The sequence below is a fragment of the Ornithodoros turicata genome, chromosome 4 (genome assembly GCF_037126465.1).
Source record: "Ornithodoros turicata isolate Travis chromosome 4, ASM3712646v1, whole genome shotgun sequence".
NCBI classification, from domain to species: domain Eukaryota; kingdom Metazoa; phylum Arthropoda; class Arachnida; order Ixodida; family Argasidae; genus Ornithodoros; species Ornithodoros turicata.
In genome coordinates, this window is record NC_088204.1 from 41,322,010 (window position 1) to 41,341,929 (window position 19,920).

Consider the following 19,920-nt stretch of genomic DNA (forward strand, 5'->3'; position numbering starts at 1 on the left):
CCCCATTCTACACTCCGCATACTTTTTTTCATTATTTATCGTACATCGAACCATCCACTCCTGATTAACACTCTTGATCAACAACCTTAACCCTGTGTTTTTTTCCTAAGAACCGCATGTACTGCACGGTTGTCGGAAATTAGCGCCCATCTGTTTATCCCATCCTAAATCTTCAGGTGTTGCAAACCCTTTTTTTTTTTTTTTTTAGTATGTGCGCCATATGGTCTACCTTTAAATGCAACATTCACACAGCATTTCGGAGGGCAACTAAGGAAGCGCGGGCTGCGGACCCACTGATCGGCTATTTCAGGCAACCGTATCGCGAGCAGTACATTATATTTCCCTCCTACTTTTTTTATCTATGTAAAGCTTTATGTGTATATGGGAAAGTTTTCCCTCCCGTCCTCAACTGGCCTTTTTTTATTCCCAAGTACGTATGTCACCATTTTGTTTAGAGGGGCTCAGGGTACCCCTGTTCTATTAACCTCTGTGTTTGTCCTTCACAGCCTGTTTTCAGCTATGGAGGCAGGCAGTTTTGCCACTTTAGCATTTCGTCGCTAAATTTAGCGACTTTTTGCTCTGTTTAGCGATTTTTGAGCGACTTCCTACAGCAGATCATGAAATTTTTAGCAACAGTGAAAAATGTGAAAACAGGTAAAAATGGGTCGTCCAGTATTGAAGACTCCATGACGTCAGTCTCCGAGAATGTTTGAACAAGAAACGACTGAAATTTAACGCTTCTTGTTGGTATCTCATCATTTTTTCACCGTTTATTTCCTAATTATTTTCTTTTGTCTTTCTTTATTTTATTCTTTCATTTCTGTTCCTTTTTACTTAGCGGAATAGCATGCCGTTTGGCTGACCTTTCCTCCCTTTTTTTCTTTGTTCTAATAAATATACCCCCCGCCCCTAGAGACGACAAACTTGGTGTACACTCCCCCAGGAAGCAAGAAATCAGCGAGCTCTCCCAATGAGTAATGGCGCGTCATCGTCACAGGGGTGGCCTCCAATGTATTGCTCCATAGGCGAAAGCGTACTGGGCGAACGCAATGCATTCCGGACAGGTCCTGGTCGCACGTCAGAGCGAACGTCAACGCACACGTGACCCTAAAGATGGCCTCGCTCGTGATCGGAGGCAAATTCGTTTGTAAACAACAGTTGAAAAAACCACCACGATGGTGTGGTGTTTCCTAGTGTTTCCCGGTGTACACACAAGACTGCTGTGGTGTGTCATATGGTGTACACATCAGACTGCTTGGTGTGCCCTGGCGTACATACGCTACTAGAAGCGAGCTGAAGAGCTGCCTGGAAGATAAGGCACAACACACAGATGACAACACCTTCGTGCGCCAAGTGAAGCAGGCGATGCTCGCGAAGTTCCACTACCGCTTTCCAGTAGCTCATTCACGGCTTCCCTTCAGGACCCTCGCTTCCAGAACCTGAAATTGGTCGACGAATACCTAAAACTAAAAGCAATGAGTAAGGCAGATTTCTTGGCTAAGCAAGTGGGAGGCCTCAGGCTTCCCGACGGAAGCGAACCGCGTTCATCGACACAGGACACATTAGCTGTTCTTGCGCAACGTCATTCATCAGAGGAATCCCAGTTGATCGAATCTGCGAAGAGTGCCACGCACTCGTGAGAACCCCAGCGGGAAAGTGCGGACGATCAACGAGCGTACTGGACTTCTGGAGTTCAGCACAAACGCGACTGCCATGGCTGTCATACCTCGCCAAAAAAGTTTTGTGTGTGCCGGCGACAAACACCCCGTCTGAGAAGGTATTTTCAATTGCGGGACTTATGATACGTGCGAAGCGTGCCAGCCTTCACCCACTCACTCTGGACAACTTATATTGATCCATCTTCAAAAACGCTATTCGATAACGTCGTCGTGCCGCCTTATGTCATATCGTTTGCTTACGTTTGCATATTTAAGTATATTTAGTATCGTTTCTCAAAAGAGCCACGGATCAGCTCTCTATACTGTTACGTGTGGTTACCACTAAAAGTGGTTACTATGGTTGCCGCTCATTGCTCTGATTTGTCTAGCTATACAGTATGTTGTTACCCTTACAAAAATGGCTGTTGACTTCTTGTTTCCATTCTACAGAACTTAGTCAACAGAGAGCACAGACATTCAGTAGACTTTTTATTAGCCTTGTGTTTACTTCACATATTGATTTTATGTTGATTTATGGAACTTTAAGTCTGGTTGACTTTAAGTCTTGTTGATTCGCAGGAAGGTAACAGGTCTTTCTGTAGACTCTCCATATACTTTACGCAAATTTCGTGTGACCTTCATGTGTAAGTCTTGTTATATGTGATCTCAATTTCTCTGTTGACTTTGTTGTGACTCAGCTGTCAATGAGTCGTCGTCACTCACGAAACTACCTTCGTTCTTTTTTAAAAGGCTCGGCGACCGTTACGTGAGGCACTCGGTATATTCTTCTAAATCGAGGAAGATATACATGATTTACTGAAGCCCGATTAACACCATCCCCGTATGATGTGAAGACTTTTTGTGGACTTTCCGTGACTTGAGCGAGGTTGAACTTCTCCGTCGTATTGTTCACTCAATCGCAACACGCATAAAATACACGAAATGAGGTACTGCAAAACTATATATGTATCTATTTTATTCCGAAAATGCATACTTTGAAAGTGGTATCCAGTGTCGACATAATCATACAAAACATCCCGCGCACACAGTAGCGAAGTGTTCCACACGTACACATGCTTTATGCCACACAGTGTCGCGTCGCACAAGAGACAGTCAATGACCGGTTGCGGACCGAGTTCTACTGGCGACCCACGATAACGGTGGACTTCAAAATTCACTGAATTTTAGCGAAAGCGACGTCTCTGAAGCGCTGGAGAGAAATCTGTCTGAATAGGGCGTTCAATCGCAAATTAGTAATGTTCAAACGCAAGTGAGTAAAACCGAGTAAAATGGTCATAGCAACAACAAATTTCGTTCACAATCAACACCGGCCACGAACTGATACTTGTACATTTACCTGACGGGACGCAAAACTGCAGCCGCCGCTCGAAACATACAAAACCCTACAGCCCAACAGTCATGGTATTAATACAAGTGAACCTTGATCACGCACTTCTATCACACAGCTTACCCCTTACGACGCAAAATGATATCCTCCTTTGTTCTTTCATGGCCTGCAAGAACGAGAATGAAATTAGGAGAACCAACACCGGCCACGAACTGATACTTGTACACTTACCTGACGGGACGCAAGACTCGAGCCGCTGCTCGAAACGAACAACAAAAACCTACAGCGCAACAGTCATCGTATGAATATAAGTTAAGCTTGATGACACACTTCTGTTACACAGCTTACCTCTTACGACGCAAAATCATATCCTCTGTTCTGTAATTGACGAGCGTACGCTGAGAGCCTGAGACAGTTGAAACATGTTGCAACCGTTCCAACGACATTCCGACAATGCTAATGGCGATTACTCCTTCGTGATGAGGCGAGGGCGAGGCAAGGAGGCGCAGAATCAAAATGTGCAGCAAACCTGTCGCATGCGCATGATCCTCATGTGGTCGTATAAGTTGGAAATATATTGTGTACTGAACTGAAGTATAAATAATACGAAGAACGGTCTTCTCAAAGTCATCGAAAATACATGTTTTAATATTTAGCTAAAAGGCGGCAAAGTGGGGTTCAAGCTGCTACATTTAATTATAAGTTCAGATCCAAATACCGCTTTGTTTAGAGAGCCGATAGCACGGGCCTCTCCACCTTCCAGGAGCGGTCTACAACTCACATGTTTTTTTTTCAACACACCCAGAAATTGCTGATATTACCCGTACAGCTTGTCTCCCAATGAATAGAGCCACAAGCATGCCTCTATATACATATACCGCCCCCCTTATGGGATGCTCTGTACCCCCTTGAGGTCGACCTCTGTGGACATTACTGTCCGATAATGCACATTCTTAAAAAAAGGGTGTACTTTAACTCCTTTTTTTGCCACATATATAACATCCTTTTGGAGAGTACAATTACGCTCATAAGGGAGTCTCCTCACTCCCTCAAGAGAGTAGCATAACACCATTCTCCCTACAGGAGAGTAATATTACTCCCCGGCAGGGAGAAGGTGTTATGCTACTCCCTTGAGGGAGTGAGGAGACACCCTTTTGAGCGTAATTGTACTCTCCAAAAGGGTGTTATATATGTGGCAAGGAAAGGAGTTGAAGTACATCCTTTTTTTAAGAGTGCAGTAATTAATAATACGGAATCCATCTATGTAGAAAAAAAAAACGGTTGAAATAAGTACTCGCTACATAGGCGTATAGAAAGTCCATAAACTGTCAACAACGACATCTACATACCTTGTCCACAGAAGGTACACATAAGGTAGTTCAAGAGATTGTCAAAATGATGTCAATAGCAATTCCTGTTGACATGATCAACAAGAAGTCAAAGTCAACACACTGTCAAGACAGGAAACAAGAAGTACACAAGAAGTTTGCAGAAAGGAAAAATCCATTTTCATAGGGGTCCAGTGAAACCGGCACTTGATAAGACCTGTTGAAGTTCTTTTGGGCGATGACCCTCGTGAAGCGCTTTACTTCTCTCATATTCGTTTGTGTATTCTGGTTTTCTTTCATAATGCACGCTTATCCAGTGCTGATATACTTCTTTGGCGCAAGGTACAATAAATATTGCTACCGTCTCCCGTTCTGAAATGTCCGTCCCGATAAATATTCCTGCTCTGAAGTGTCCGTGCGATTGCGTCCCCATTCGAGAAGAGAACACAAATTCACAGGACACGGGCTCGCCCCCATAGGACAGCATCGGCGTGACGACGCCGCCGCCGCCGAAAAAAAAAAAAAAAAAAAAGCACTCGGCGCATATCTCTAGCTGCAGTCGGCAACCGCGGGCTGTGGTGTCTGTGTAGTTGAAACTAACGGACATTTCGGTTTTGGCTTGGCGTGCAAGAAGACATTCTCGTTGTTTTGAAAGGCTGTACGGGTTGTACGTGAGGACCTCAACCAACTGCCAAGTTCGTGCAGCTCTGTTTGCCCTTCACGGCATGTGCCTACCTCTGGCGTCAAGCAAATAGCCCCCAAAACACAGGCAAACTATGTCTTTCTTACATCCACACTGAACGAGCATAATGGTCCCGACCTTTCCTTTATTTTTTCTCAATAAACATATTCCCCCTATAGTGGTTGCATTTCTAGTTCTTTGAGAATATATTTGTTATAGAATGGCGGTCGGAAAGTATCACATATGACAATTGCAACTTCGATTCGCTTGTCTTACACTCATGACAGAATTGTTCTCGCAGTTTTCAAGCATTATGGCGAAGTCCGTGGGCACTCTGAAGACTACATATCTTAAAAATATCAGAGGAAAACATCAGGCTTTCACTGTCGCAAACGACCTCTGAGCTGCGACGCAACAGATCGAAGACCAGGACTGGAACTGTACGCGAACCAGTGGCAGTGGGGTGCAGCTGTAGCTTCCACAGTTCCGCCCCCCTCGGCCACGTGATCATCGGTAGCGAATGGCGAAAGCAGAGTCGGAAAAGGCGCGCGCTGACTTGATCGAACTGCGCACTCGACGCTCCGCCGGATCATCTGCTAACATTATCGGAAAGCACAAAATGAAAAATCGGTAGCGTGTCCGCCTGCTGATCCCAAGATCGCGGGTTGATTCTCGGCGGAGGATGGTGGAAACTTGGTGGAAAGGTACAAGTTACTCAGCCACGCCTACTTCCACGAGGGAAGTTAAATGTGGTGTGCCGAGATTTCGGCACCCTCAGGTGGGCAAAATTAATCCAGAGACCCAACCACTGGGGCGTCGCTCATAATCACAGTTGTCTCGAGACATGCCCCGAGTTACTATTATTAAAAAATGAAAACCCAGAACACGAAGAAATGTACATGTACAAATTTATTGACGCGCGTAAACATAAAAACAAGAAGCAAAATTGGAATGAAAGTAAATGTAGACGATGATTGCAGAATAATCAATACTTCAGAACAACATAGTGCGTGACTATCATATTACACCATCTTGAAAGGGACATATTCGGTTTGGAGAAAGTAGATATTTTTACGCACAGAGCACGTAATAAGGTGGAATAGCAATCCTCTTCATCCTAGCACAACTGTAGAATTTCAGGTGACAGGGGCTACATGCTCAGGGATTGCGGGGCAAGGAACAGGTAGGACATGAAGGAACTGATGTTCTGAGGCTGGAACAACATAGAAGGGACAAATACATACAAAGCCTCAATTTGCCTAAGAAATTAACGATGGAAGATGAAAGTCACTGAAAAGGTTAGCCAGCTGTAGGACTCGAATCCATATCTTCTGGATTGCCGGTCCAGGGCTCTACCAATTGAGCTAAGCTAACACGCCTTCTCAGCGACTTCCAGGGTGCATCATCTGAAGGGACAAATCAACCACTCTCTCTCACTCATCCTCCTTTCGCCCTTACATTTTTGCTCACTCATACACACATTCATACGACGGGATCGACGCATGCGGCAACTGTTTGGTAGAGCTCAACTCAATTGGTAGAGCCCTGGCCCGGCAATCCAGAAGATGTGGGTTCGAGTCCTACAGCTTTTCAGTGACTTTCATCTTCCATCGTTAATTTCTTCGGCAAATTGAAGCTTTGTATGTATTTGTCCCTTCTATGTTGTTCCAGTCTCAGAACATCAGTTCCTTCATGTTCAACAGTTGCCGCATGCGTCGATCCCGTCGTATGAATGTGTGTATGAGTGAGCAAAAATGTAAGAGTGAAAGGAGGATGAGTGAGAGAGAGTGGCTGGTTTGTCCCTTCAGATGACGCACCCTGGAAGTCGCTGAGAAGGCGTGTGTCAGCTGTCGGTGTCTGAAAGGAAAAAATAAACAATCTGTTAAAGAAATGGTAAAACATACAGGCAACGTTATTTGGCTAAGTGCGCTATTTAAGATATGCTATCGGCCTTAGGCCCGTTGCGCAGCGATGTGTCGACCAATGACGAAATTCCGGGAGCCATGCGTAAGCGATACATACTGTTTTCCTTTTTATGCACACAAGTGCACATCAAACACATTCAAATAGCAGAACAGAACGCAACTAGTAACCCGATATCGATAGCACATGAACCAGGTCGTGACTCATGACCGGCAGAAAGTGATGTAATAAAGGACCAGACGTACTTCGGTTATGCACACTGTTAGGCGGCGGTATTAAACGTATGATCACTCATATGCATCAAACGTTTGTCTGCTTACCTTTCATTCTGGCGTTTGGTTATGGCTTGAACATCTTCCAAATCCAGGAAACGAAATCATCGTCTGCCCACATAGACGCCAGCTGCACAACGGTCAAACGGGTCGGAGGAAACGAACGCGAGCGAATCCACCGGTTAAACGAGACTCAGCCAATCATGATCGAGAAAGATCACGTGAGGGACCGGAGCCAATGAAAGGCATAGAGCCGGAATTTGGCGGGAAATGCCAGTGGCGATGCTATTTTCGCGGCGGCGAAACCCGCTCACCGTTCCTTCCCTGACGCGAACTGCTGCTCGACTTGCCAAACGCTGTAACACACACTCTTAAAAATGCACTTCACCGCATAGCATGCTCCTAGCCAACCATCATCTCGAATGATATTGTTATCTTCCCTGATTTGTTGAAAACGGGAGGCGTAAGCCTTTTTTGTGACACTTATGCGGTTCATAATTGTCACAAATAAGGCGTACGCCTACCGTTTTCAACAAATCAGGGAAGATAACGATATCATTCGAGATTATGGTTGGCTAGGAGCGTGCTATGCGGTGAAGTTCATTTCTAAGAGTGCAGGAGAGCTGAATAAACAGCTGAGTCGCCAAACATACAGGGTGTTTCAAAAAACGTGTCATTCGGACTTTATAAAAAAACGGGGCGATGGAAAAATACGGGGTAAACGGCATTTGTGTGGCAACTGAATTTGCAACCTTGAAAAAATATTTTCATTTGATTTTAATTAAAATAAATTGAATTTCTTTAATTGAACTCCAAAATTTCCTAAGTCAACTTAACGTTTTTTTTTACTGAATTAGAGAGTCCGTAGCGAACTTAGTCAAATCCACTAAGAAATGCGCTCGATATTGCAAATGGAACTGCCCAAAAAAAGTCCCGAAATTGATGCTTCAAAGTTTCGGGTATTCAACGGCGCACCAAATCAGACGCAAAGATTCGTGGAGAGGAGGACATGCTCCTGTCCCCATGAAAGATAGAAGGTCGAAAAAACACAGGGCGGGAAAAAAGAGGCGGAATCATTTTTGTTTGCCGCTTATCAACGTATGATGGAATGTCACCTGCCTTGTTACCTGCACGTCTTGTGCTGCACGCCGGTCTGGCGATAAACTGTTCTAGCTTCATGGGGGCAGGAGCATGTCCTGCCCTCCGCGCATTTTTCCGACTGATTTGGTGCGCTGTTGAATACCCGAAACTCTGAAGCCTCAACTTCGGGACTTTTTTTGGGCAGTTCCATTTGCAATATCGAGCGGATTTCTTGGTGGATCTGACTAAGTTCGCTACGGGCTCTCAAATTATGTAAAAAAAACGTTAGGTCGACTTGGGAAATTTTGGAGTTCAATTAAAGAAATTCAATTTATTTTAATTAAAATCAAATGAAAATATTTTTGCAAAATGACAAAGTCAGTTGCCACACAAGTGCCCTTTACCTCGTATTTTTCCGTCGCCCCGTTTTTTTATAAAGTCCCAATGACACGTTTTTTGAAACACCCTGTATATATCAAGCCTAAACGTTGTCTTTAATTTCTCTGGCACTCACATGACCTACACAAAGGCGGGACCACATCGGAGCGGGACACACCAGAACGGGACACACTAGAACCTGGCACACCAGAACGGGCACACCAGGACACCAGACCAGTGTCTGAATTCCCACTCTATAGTGTGAAAAAGAAAAACACACCATTCCCAGCATGGTTTATTTTTGGTGCACCGTTTTGGACGTCTTTCGACCCTGGTAATTATTTTTATTCGACAATCTCGCATTAAACGCGCAGTTTTCTACATGAGGCCTCGTACTCTTGACGATTTCCAAAGATGCGACGACGACTTGGCATTATGACACATTGTGCCGATGCGGTCTACTTAAACTTACGAGAAATGGGCCACCATGTTTTATGTTTTCACCTCATGATAGCCACTTATTGATGACTTAATGTGGGGTCGCTTATCATGGCAGTGGCGCCACTTGGTCACACTCAGACTTGTGCGTAACGCGTTACTAGTAATTGCGTTACTTGTAATCAATTACCTTTTTGAGTAATTTTTCGAGTAATCAGTTACTTTACTGTCAAAGTAACGTTTCGAGTAACCAATTACTTTTCTGAGTAATCGATTAGTCAGTAATTGATTACTTTTCCCGCAGAGATTAGCTTATCTTTCAGATCAGCCCCAAGACAAGCCCGTGGTGCCATCAGCCTTTGTTGGGCTGTTCTACTATAGCAAGCGGAGGTCATTGTAATAACGCTCTGGAATTTCAGAGTCTCTCTCCCTAATCTCTTCCTACATCAGTGTGATGGTACCTGAAGCTTTGGAGGTTTAGTGAGTCATGGGGAAGTTCCAATGCTCTTCCACAATCGGGTCAACGTCTTCCCGAGCGTACAGATCTCTTTGTCCTACGTGTTTTTGTTTGTCTTGTTATTTCATCTGTTGCGCTGTTGAACCTTTTCTTCCTTTTTCCTTTTTTACCTGAGGCACACAAAGACGGTTATAATTTGCGTGAATGCAGAGTAACGACCGAAGTAACGCGTTACTTTTCTACTCGTTACTCAATTACATTTGATGTCGAGTAATTGGTAATGATAATCAATTACATTTTCCACAGAAGTAACGGTAACGGTAATCAATTACTTTTTTCGAGTAACGGGCACAAGTCTGGTCACACTGATCAATCCGTCACCAGGAAGAAAACGGAAGCGTTTGAGGTTGGGATGCGCGGATATCTCGGACAAAATACTCTCACTGCAGAAAAACGGTCTTGTGCTTCAAACATTCTGACGGGAAATTATAAAATGCACGCATGCGCTATGTGCATTAAATTATGTCTTAAGTGCGCACCATCTCAAGGTAAGATCAATGTGAAATAAAATATATCGGCTGTTGGTAGTGGGATGCTTTATACTGCATGCCACGTGGGGGAATTTAAATAGTGTACCGTCTCTAGACACATTCGACAACGAGATGCCTGCGGTATGGTGTTGCATAGCGAGGGGTACAGTAGCGGATAAGTAGCGGCATACTATTTACATTACTTTTATTTGCTAGCTGCGGTATCTCGTTACTTCTTCAAATTTTGAGCGACGCTAGTATTGCGTTACTTTTCTGTGGAGTAGCGGGTAGCGGTATTCTGTTACTTAGTTTTAGTAGCGATACAACACTGTCTACAACCCAACTTTCTATGCCGCTTTGCATTTCATTGCTGCACATATCACGATGTTTCGTGTTGCGTAACTCTTACACATTGCTAGCCGTAACTGTAACAGCAACTTCGTTTCTATTGTGAGGCGTAGGAGTGATGATGAGAGTGATGACGAAGGATGAAGAGGCCCGGATAATACTACTGCGTTTATTAACTGGGACGACAGTGCGTCCGTTCGCAACACTGCCGAGTCCCCAATTCTCACTGACGGCGATCGAGGAGGCTTGGTTAAACAGCGGCGCCGCCGTAAAGGTGCGGTGGGTGGCGGGACTGCATACGCTCACAGTATAGTTAATTGATTAGAAACTTGGTTACTTTTTTAGAAGAATTGAGGATGAACCAGTACGCAATCTTCAACCAAGTTGGTTACGCAATACGCAACCAATACTCAACTATTAAAGTGCCACCGTAGGGGCACTTTAAAGGAGCAGTCTAGAGGCACACAACTTTGTTTCCGTTTTTGGTTGGTATGAAATGTTAGGCGACCGAAAACAGTTTTCCCGCAATTAGTGCAACCATAGCCTGCCGTAGGGATGCCTGCAATAGCCCCCCGAATCTCCCGAGAGCGAAACACCCTCCTTCGCGTTCACGATAGACACGTGATGAGCGCCGCCACGCTCGTCACTATGTGACGTGAGTGGTAGGGACGCTCCTCATTGGACCTGGGATCACATGACCGAGGTGAGCAACAAGACGCCAGACGTTCTCCGGCCCGAAACAGAGGATATGAAGGCTGTCAACGACACGACCTCGATTTTTTGGGACCGCTGACACCACGGGAAGAACGAGTGGTGCAGCACGAATCTAACTGATGATGATGATAATTGGAGGTTTTTGGCGCAAAAGCGACTAAGACCATAGAGCGCCAAAAACTATGGTTGTAAACGACTCAACTTAGAAGTAAAAGTAAAAATGATGGAATTAAGAGAGAGAAGCAAATCGAGACATAGAGGTGGATATAAAAAAATGAGCTAAAAGTTACAAGTTCCTAAGCATTCCTATATCTCTAAAGAAACTCAAAATGTTTTCGAAAGGAACAAAAGGCTCATCACTCAGTAGAAGAGTTGGGTGAAGAGGTAAAAAGTACTTGTAGCACTCAGTCAAGTGACGATTTCAATGAGGTCCGTGTTTTGGACACGATATCAAAATATGTACAATAGAAATGGGCTCGTCACAGAGAGTGCACTGTGGCGGCTCCTCCCCACGAAGTAGAAAGCCGTGTGATGGGTAAGTGTGTGCAATTCTGAGTCTGTGCCTCAGGACATCACAGAAGCGGTGTTCCAATGTGTGCGTATGATGACTGATGTGTGGATTTATTAGGTGACGTTTGTTCTGTGTTTGTGAATCCCAGAATTCTTGCCATTTTGCGTTAATGGCGCATTTTAGCACCCGTCCGAAGTCGTGAAAGGGCATGTCAAGTGGACTGATGTCTAAGATAAGGGCTGCTGAAGCAGCTCGATCTGCCTGTTCGTTTCCTGGGATATCCACATGGCTGGGCACCCAGCAAAACGTTAGGCTATAACCTACTTACCAAGGAACGCGCTCTCTTAACCAACAGATTCTTGGATCTCTGCAGACTGTGCAGGGCGTGTAGAGAGCTTAGAGAATCTGTGTAGATTACAGCAGATCTAATGCTGGCTTGCAAGATAAAATTGAGGGCTAAGATAATTGCACGAATCTAACTGTGTGTTGTACAGCGATACCCCAGTGCTTCCCGACAGTGCGCAGCCTGCCTGACCGTTTTCACTGCACAGTTGGTTCAGTGGCTAACAGGTGGCGCCACAATAGCGCCTTGATTGCTTGCTTTCTGTCTTCTGCTGTGAGTTTTGTGATTGCACAGAAGCCACGGATATAACTCTTGTGATCGCAATCTTATGTTTTTGGGCTGCATATATGCTTCATTTTTCAGAAAACGTCATATAAATCATATGACGAATAGAAGTCAACAAGAAACGGCTTGCAATGTTCGTAACAGACGGTTTTTCCTACGAACGAATGAGGGGGCTCTCTACCACAAACGTCACACTAGAGTGGGTGACTTTAGTGAGCGGGTGGGCGATTTTGCAAATTAAATGCGCCGCGGTGAAACAACTTTGGACAGAAATATTTTGTGGGAATGTTTTTCACATACTGCTTTACAAGATGAGAGCACTTTTTGGCCATGTTAGATACCACTTTAATGCTCCTTTAAGAGAGAGTTTCGCTATCGTCTTTCCGAACGTAAGGGATAGCGCTGGTGTTTCAGCACACGCATGTATCAGAAAGAGAGCTTTGCGCAGTGTTCAGAATTACCCACGCTGTCCCTTACGCACGCTAAGGCGATAGCGTACGATATACTAAAACTCTAATGAGCTAACTAACCAACCAGCTAGTATTCAATTTGATTACACTGATTGGAAACTGTGCCCAACAATGTTTTTAAAGGTTGCTTACCCTTGACGGGCGAAGAAGAACGAATTATACTTATTCCATTCACAGTATTCATTGTCGTCGATAGCGCTAATAAACCTCTTATGTTCTTCCTGTCATGAAGCAGTTTCCTTTTATAGCGGCTCCAGGACCAAAATAGAGAATGACTCTCGTTTGAAACTTCACTGGTACTCGTGATAGATGATGACAGGCAGTCGTCGTTAGGATGCCCCCATGGTTGTGGATAATAAATTGGGAACGTGTGCGCCGTGTATGAAGCGTATTCACAGGTTTGACCCCGCAACCGCCTGTTTCCGCTTACAAACATAGTGCTACGCCAAATTCCAAATGGAAAGTCGGGATGACAGTCTCAGATCAAATAGCGCAGAAGGGGTGCCAATCTACTCGTATTAAGTACACTCGAAGAATTAATCTTGCGGGATTATATGTTTCAGCAGAATAGTACGAATCGTCCAGATGTGAGTCAAAATAACTAGACAGTTATGCAGGACAGCAAACTTCGTTTGTAGTGTAGATAATATTCCTGGAAAACAATAATATGAGGTGGCATCCTCCATGCTGTTCCATGGCGTCTCGGTGCTGTTTGTGGGCTTAGAAACAAAGTGCAAAACGTTAAGTAGTTAACACGAGGTTGAAATCTTGTAACTATACTCTGTGGTAGTCACAAGGTAGTCACACAAATGTAGCAATAGTAGTAAACTACAATTTCGAGAATTAGTACACTCTTAACTCTGTACCGTTTATTGTAACTTCTAGTGACGTATAACCTCTATATAGACGTAGATTTCAAAATATCAGTATAAGTTATAAGTTATAGTAATATAAGTTATATAAGTTACACGTCCGCTACCTCCATTTAGATTAAAAAGATTACCTAGATTAGGTTAGGTTAAAAACGACATGTAACCTGACATTGTAGGAGCAATAGAAGCTACTTCTGAGTTCAACCCAAATCCAATCGTCGTAACTTATAAATGTACCCTTTATACGGCAGTTTTCATAGAGAGCAGACATCGTGCATGACGTTACTCGATCGGAATTACAGCTGTGTCGGGGCGGTGCGTGGCTCTTCGTGGCTTCAGCTGCTTTAGCATGAGTTCCCTGTCATTCTGAGAGGCTTGTATGTCAGTGCATATCGGTTAGTATGTGTCAACGTATACAAGCGTGTTTTGTTTTAATCATCCGTGGCGGCTTGGCGATACGGTCAATCAATCAATGAACGTCACTGTCACGCAGATCGCGTGTTGAGTCTCAAGCGCACTCGCTCGCGTTTACCTTATACCGACTACGTCCAACGAACATCGTGTGGCACGTCAACACGCCCATATTTCGTATCATTTGAGTCAGGCACACACACAGTGGGAATGCCGTCAAGGGATACAAAAGATGTCTGTGTGGCCGACCCTGTACATAGTCCTTGCACGATACAGCGGCAGTCCATTTGCGACGGGTTTCGTCGTTCTTTGGAAAGCCATGTAAGCTGAAAGGCACCAAACAAGGGCAGTCTTCTTTCCTCAAGCCTCTGTGTACATCGCAGAGGCTCTCCTTCCAGTCATGATTTCGTCTGTTGCTGTTATTGCATCCGAACACAGCGCAGAAAGTACCCGTAGAGCCTCCTGCGTACGCCAATCCGAACAGACTGACGCACCACTGTAATGGCGACGGCGCATCACGTGTCTCGTCATGGGGTCGCCCAGTGATATGCGCCGAAACGGCCGAAACCAAAGGTGTAGGGACGTTGTAACTTCTAAACCAATTACGCGTTTGCATTTCCCTCGTTTCTTTCTCTTTTTCTTTGTACAGCAACCATTATAAAAGGTACTGCTCAAAGGTTACTTGTTCTCGTTCTAGTCGCACATTCAATACGAGAGTTTCGGATCAGTGTGCGTTACGTTATTGTGTTTCTGCTTCTGTATCAACTGCGGATCGTGTTCAGAAGTCTGAAGAAAGCACACGATTGAAGTAATTGAACTTTATCAGAGTAGTTTACCGTATGTTCACTACAAAGTTTCCAAAGTTACCTTTTTCTAGACACTCTAGCAGCACTGATCGTAGCATCTGTTCTGGTCTGTTCAACGCGGTTCAACACAGTTGTGTTACACGTGCGTGTTACGTCTCTTCTTTGCTTAATCCTTTCTCATCCCTATGTTTTACTTCTTCATCTGCCTCTGATTTACTATAGTCGCGTCGCTAACGCGTCATTCTCAGATATAGGAAAGGAATAGGAACGTTTTCGGCGTACTCAGGGAGTTGCAACAACCTGAGGACTGCAAAGCGTATACCTCCTTGAAACTCAATGTCGTTCACCACAGCTGAAGTGTTTGTATTCTGCCGTCCTCGTGCTCCTGCCTCTGATGTAGTGCGAGGTCTGCCAATTAAATAATAAATATTTTCGAGTTGCAATTACTTCTTCCTTTCTTTTGTTGTGCATGTGAATCTGTGCATATAGTAAGCGTTCTGCACTGCTCAGAGCTTATTTTCAGCATCATTTATTGTGTCGAGTGTCTGTGAAGAGGCAGGCGTCTTAGAGAACGCCATGCCTGGCCAAACTGTAACTTTTGCATCTGTGTGGCAGGTAGGATTTAATAAGCTCTATTTATAGGTGATCTGTGTAACGTTTATAGAGGGTATCGCCCATAGGTTACAGGGTAACTTCTAAAATAGAGGGTAGAGATTTCAAAATGTTTACCCTTTACTAGGTGGTATACATTTAGAGTATAGTTATAGTATAGTCTCTTCGCTTAGATACCGTTCAGGGAGACACCTCAGTGATACATTTCTGCCTCTGATGTTGCCAGCTAAATGTTGTGACGCACACAGACGGCGTTGACCGTACAATTCGCGTGAAAACCTGACGACACTACTCCTTTTCACGCATACTTCTGTTTCTCTAAATGTTACAGCTTTCTGAATGTGTTACTTCATACCTGCAAGGTGTCTGACAACAGTCTGTTGTCCCAGGTCTTCCCCGAGCAGCAGTCCTCCCGGAAGGTGTACGGAAGAAACTGGAAACTTTTTTCACTGCTGATACACTGCGGCAAAAGAATTTTTATATAAATATATATAAGTAAGTAAATAAATAAATATTTATGCGGAACATACACTAACAACACTTCTGTTTTTACTTGACACGCTGTAAGATACCACACGTGCAATGCACAGGTTCAGCATGTTCAGCGCCTTGCAAGGAAATGTGCGTTGTGTTTCGTTTTCTTTCTTCTTCTGTTTTCTTGTGGCACGAAACGCTTTCCGACTACTTTGGGCGTGAATTGGGCGCAAAAACTTGTGAAGGTCGGTATTTACTGTCTAACTTAAACATTTTTGGAAGTAACTTGAACTAATTACTAAAACTGCTAGGGTACTTCCTTATATACATAGGAAAAGTAAGTTGGAGCACTTCAGCCCGGCGCAGGGAAGTGACACGATGTGTGATGTCGTGTCACTTCCTGCGCCGGGCTGAAGAGTTCCAAGCAGAGCGAAACAGCTGCCCTCGGCTGGGAGTGCACGATCAAATTACAAACATATGTTCAACGTGCAGCTACAGAGCTTCGGTTATTTTTCATTTGTGTATAATTCATATATATAATACTGAGTGAAGAAAAATAGCATAGGCTCTTTGGCTGCACGTTGAACATATGTTTATAAGTCCCAAACGTCGCCACACCAGCATTGGACAGCTGTTTCGGCCTTATTGGGCCTTCATCAGCAATGCGTAGGTGGGCGACGTTTGAGCGAGTGGCGTCGGAAGGTCACGTGGAACGTGATGTCCTCCCGTCAGGGTGAGTGACTCACCTCTGAAAGCCCAGTGCGAAGCCAGTAAAGTATTAAGTGAAGAAAAATAGCATAGGCTCTTTGGCTGCACGTTGAACATATGTTTATAAGTCCCAAACGTCGCCACACCAGCATTGGACAGCTGTTTCGGCCTTATTGGGCCTTCATCAGCAATGCGTAGGTGGGCGACGTTTGAGCGAGTGGCGTCGGAAGGTCACGTGGAACGTGATGTCCTCCCGTCAGGGTGAGTGACTCACCTCTGAAAGCCCAGTGCGAAGCCAGTAAAGTATTAAGTGAAGAAAAATAGCATAGGCTCTTTGGCTGCACGTTGAACATATGTTTATAAGTCCCAAACGTCGCCACACCAGCATTGGACAGCTGTTTCGGCCTTATTGGGCCTTCATCAGCAATGCGTAGGTGGGCGACGTTTGAGCGAGTGGCGTCGGAAGGTCACGTGGAACGTGATGTCCTCCCGTCAGGGTGAGTGACTCACCTCTGAAAGCCCAGTGCGAAGCCAGTAAAGTATTAAGTGAAGAAAAATAGCATAGGCTCTTTGGCTGCACGTTGAACATATGTTTATAAGTCCCAAACGTCGCCACACCAGCATTGGACAGCTGTTTCGGCCTTATTGGGCCTTCATCAGCAATGCGTAGGTGGGCGACGTTTGAGCGAGTGGCGTCGGAAGGTCACGTGGAACGTGATGTCCTCCCGTCAGGGTGAGTGACTCACCTCTGAAAGCCCAGTGCGAAGCCAGTAAAGTATTAAGTGAAGAAAAATAGCATAGGCTCTTTGGCTGCACGTTGAACATATGTTTATAAGTCCCAAACGTCGCCACACCAGCATTGGACAGCTGTTTCGGCCTTATTGGGCCTTCATCAGCAATGCGTAGGTGGGCGACGTTTGAGCGAGTGGCGTCGGAAGGTCACGTGGAACGTGATGTCCTCCCGTCAGGGTGAGTGACTCACCTCTGAAAGCCCAGTGCGAAGCCAGTAAAGTATTAAGTGAAGAAAAATAGCATAGGCTCTTTGGCTGCACGTTGAACATATGTTTATAAGTCCCAAACGTCGCCACACCAGCATTGGACAGCTGTTTCGGCCTTATTGGGCCTTCATCAGCAATGCGTAGGTGGGCGACGTTTGAGCGAGTGGCGTCGGAAGGTCACGTGGAACGTGATGTCCTCCCGTCAGGGTGAGTGACTCACCTCTGAAAGCCCAGTGCGAAGCCAGTAAAGTATTAAGTGAAGAAAAATAGCATAGGCTCTTTGGCTGCACGTTGAACATATGTTTATAAGTCCCAAACGTCGCCACACCAGCATTGGACAGCTGTTTCGGCCTTATTGGGCCTTCATCAGCAATGCGTAGGTGGGCGACGTTTGAGCGAGTGGCGTCGGAAGGTCACGTGGAACGTGATGTCCTCCCGTCAGGGTGAGTGACTCACCTCTGAAAGCCCAGTGCGAAGCCAGTAAAGTATTAAGTGAAGAAAAATAGCATAGGCTCTTTGGCTGCACGTTGAACATATGTTTATAAGTCCCAAACGTCGCCACACCAGCATTGGACAGCTGTTTCGGCCTTATTGGGCCTTCATCAGCAATGCGTAGGTGGGCGACGTTTGAGCGAGTGGCGTCGGAAGGTCACGTGGAACGTGATGTCCTCCCGTCAGGGTGAGTGACTCACCTCTGAAAGCCCAGTGCGAAGCCAGTAAAGTATTAAGTGAAGAAAAATAGCATAGGCTCTTTGGCTGCACGTTGAACATATGTTTATAAGTCCCAAACGTCGCCACACCAGCATTGGACAGCTGTTTCGGCCTTATTGGGCCTTCATCAGCAATGCGTAGGTGGGCGACGTTTGAGCGAGTGGCGTCGGAAGGTCACGTGGAACGTGATGTCCTCCCGTCAGGGTGAGTGACTCACCTCTGAAAGCCCAGTGCGAAGCCAGTAAAGTATTAAGTGAAGAAAAATAGCATAGGCTCTTTGGCTGCACGTTGAACATATGTTTATAAGTGGCGACGTGGCGACGTTTGGGACTTATAAACATATGTTCAACGTGCAGCCAAAGAGCCTATGCTATTTTTCTTCACTTAATACTTTACTGGCTTCGCACTGGGCTTTCAGAGGTGAGTCACTCACCCTGACGGGAGGACATCACGTTCCACGTGACCTTCCGACGCCACTCGCTCAAACGTCGCCCACCTACGCATTGCTGATGAAGGCCCAATAAGGCCGAAACAGCTGTCCAATGCTGGTGTGGCGACGTTTGGGACTTATAAACATATGTTCAACGTGCAGCCAAAGAGCCTATGCTATTTTTCTTCACTTAATACTTTACTGGCTTCGCACTGGGCTTTCAGAGGTGAGTCACTCACCCTGACGGGAGGACATCACGTTCCACGTGACCTTCCGACGCCACTCGCTCAAACGTCGCCCACCTACGCATTGCTGATGAAGGCCCAATAAGGCCGAAACAGCTGTCCAATGCTGGTGTGGCGACGTTTGGGACTTATAAACATATGTTCAACGTGCAGCCAAAGAGCCTATGCTATTTTTCTTCACTTAATACTTTACTGGCTTCGCACTGGGCTTTCAGAGGTGAGTCACTCACCCTGACGGGAGGACATCACGTTCCACGTGACCTTCCGACGCCACTCGCTCAAACGTCGCCCACCTACGCATTGCTGATGAAGGCCCAATAAGGCCGAAACAGCTGTCCAATGCTGGTGTGGCGACGTTTGGGACTTATAAACATATATAATACTGTATATAGTACTGTAATGCAATATATAATACAATACTGCACTACATTTTGTATTAGTATTACGTATTATAATACGGGATTGAAAAGAGTATTTCTATTAGTATTCTAATGCACAAAAATGTGTATTGCTGGTATTAATGTATTACTCATAAGACAGTACTATGCATAAGACAGTAATACCCCTTGACCTTCATACTAAACATTGCCCCCGTATCACTCGACTCTGGCATATGCACTGATACCAAAGGGAACCTGGACCTTCAAACGAAATACATGTCATTACATATATGTACTGTTCCGGCTTTGCCACTGCTATACATGGGGCTAAGTTGTCACAAAGCATACGGATGAGGCCATTTTTAGATCTGAAGAAGGCTATGGTTTTTGTTAACATATCTAACCTGTAGGTTGAACCACTTAAACAGGAGGCGGAAGGCCTCATTCTTCCCACTATAGAAAGACGCACGACCCTAAACAGTATTTCTCGTGGCTGTTCGTAGTGAAG

General features: G+C 45.1%; 1 protein-coding gene across 1 annotated transcript in view; it reads right to left on the reverse strand.

Moving 5' to 3' along the window:
• Positions 1-19,920, reverse strand: part of LOC135391454 (antizyme inhibitor 2-like) — a 75,397-nt gene that overhangs the window by 37,615 nt on the left and 17,862 nt on the right. Inside the window, exon 2 of the mRNA XM_064621711.1 lies at positions 15,822-15,926. The gene's annotated coding sequence lies outside the window, so the exon portion shown is untranslated. The remainder of the gene's footprint in view (positions 1-15,821; positions 15,927-19,920) is intronic.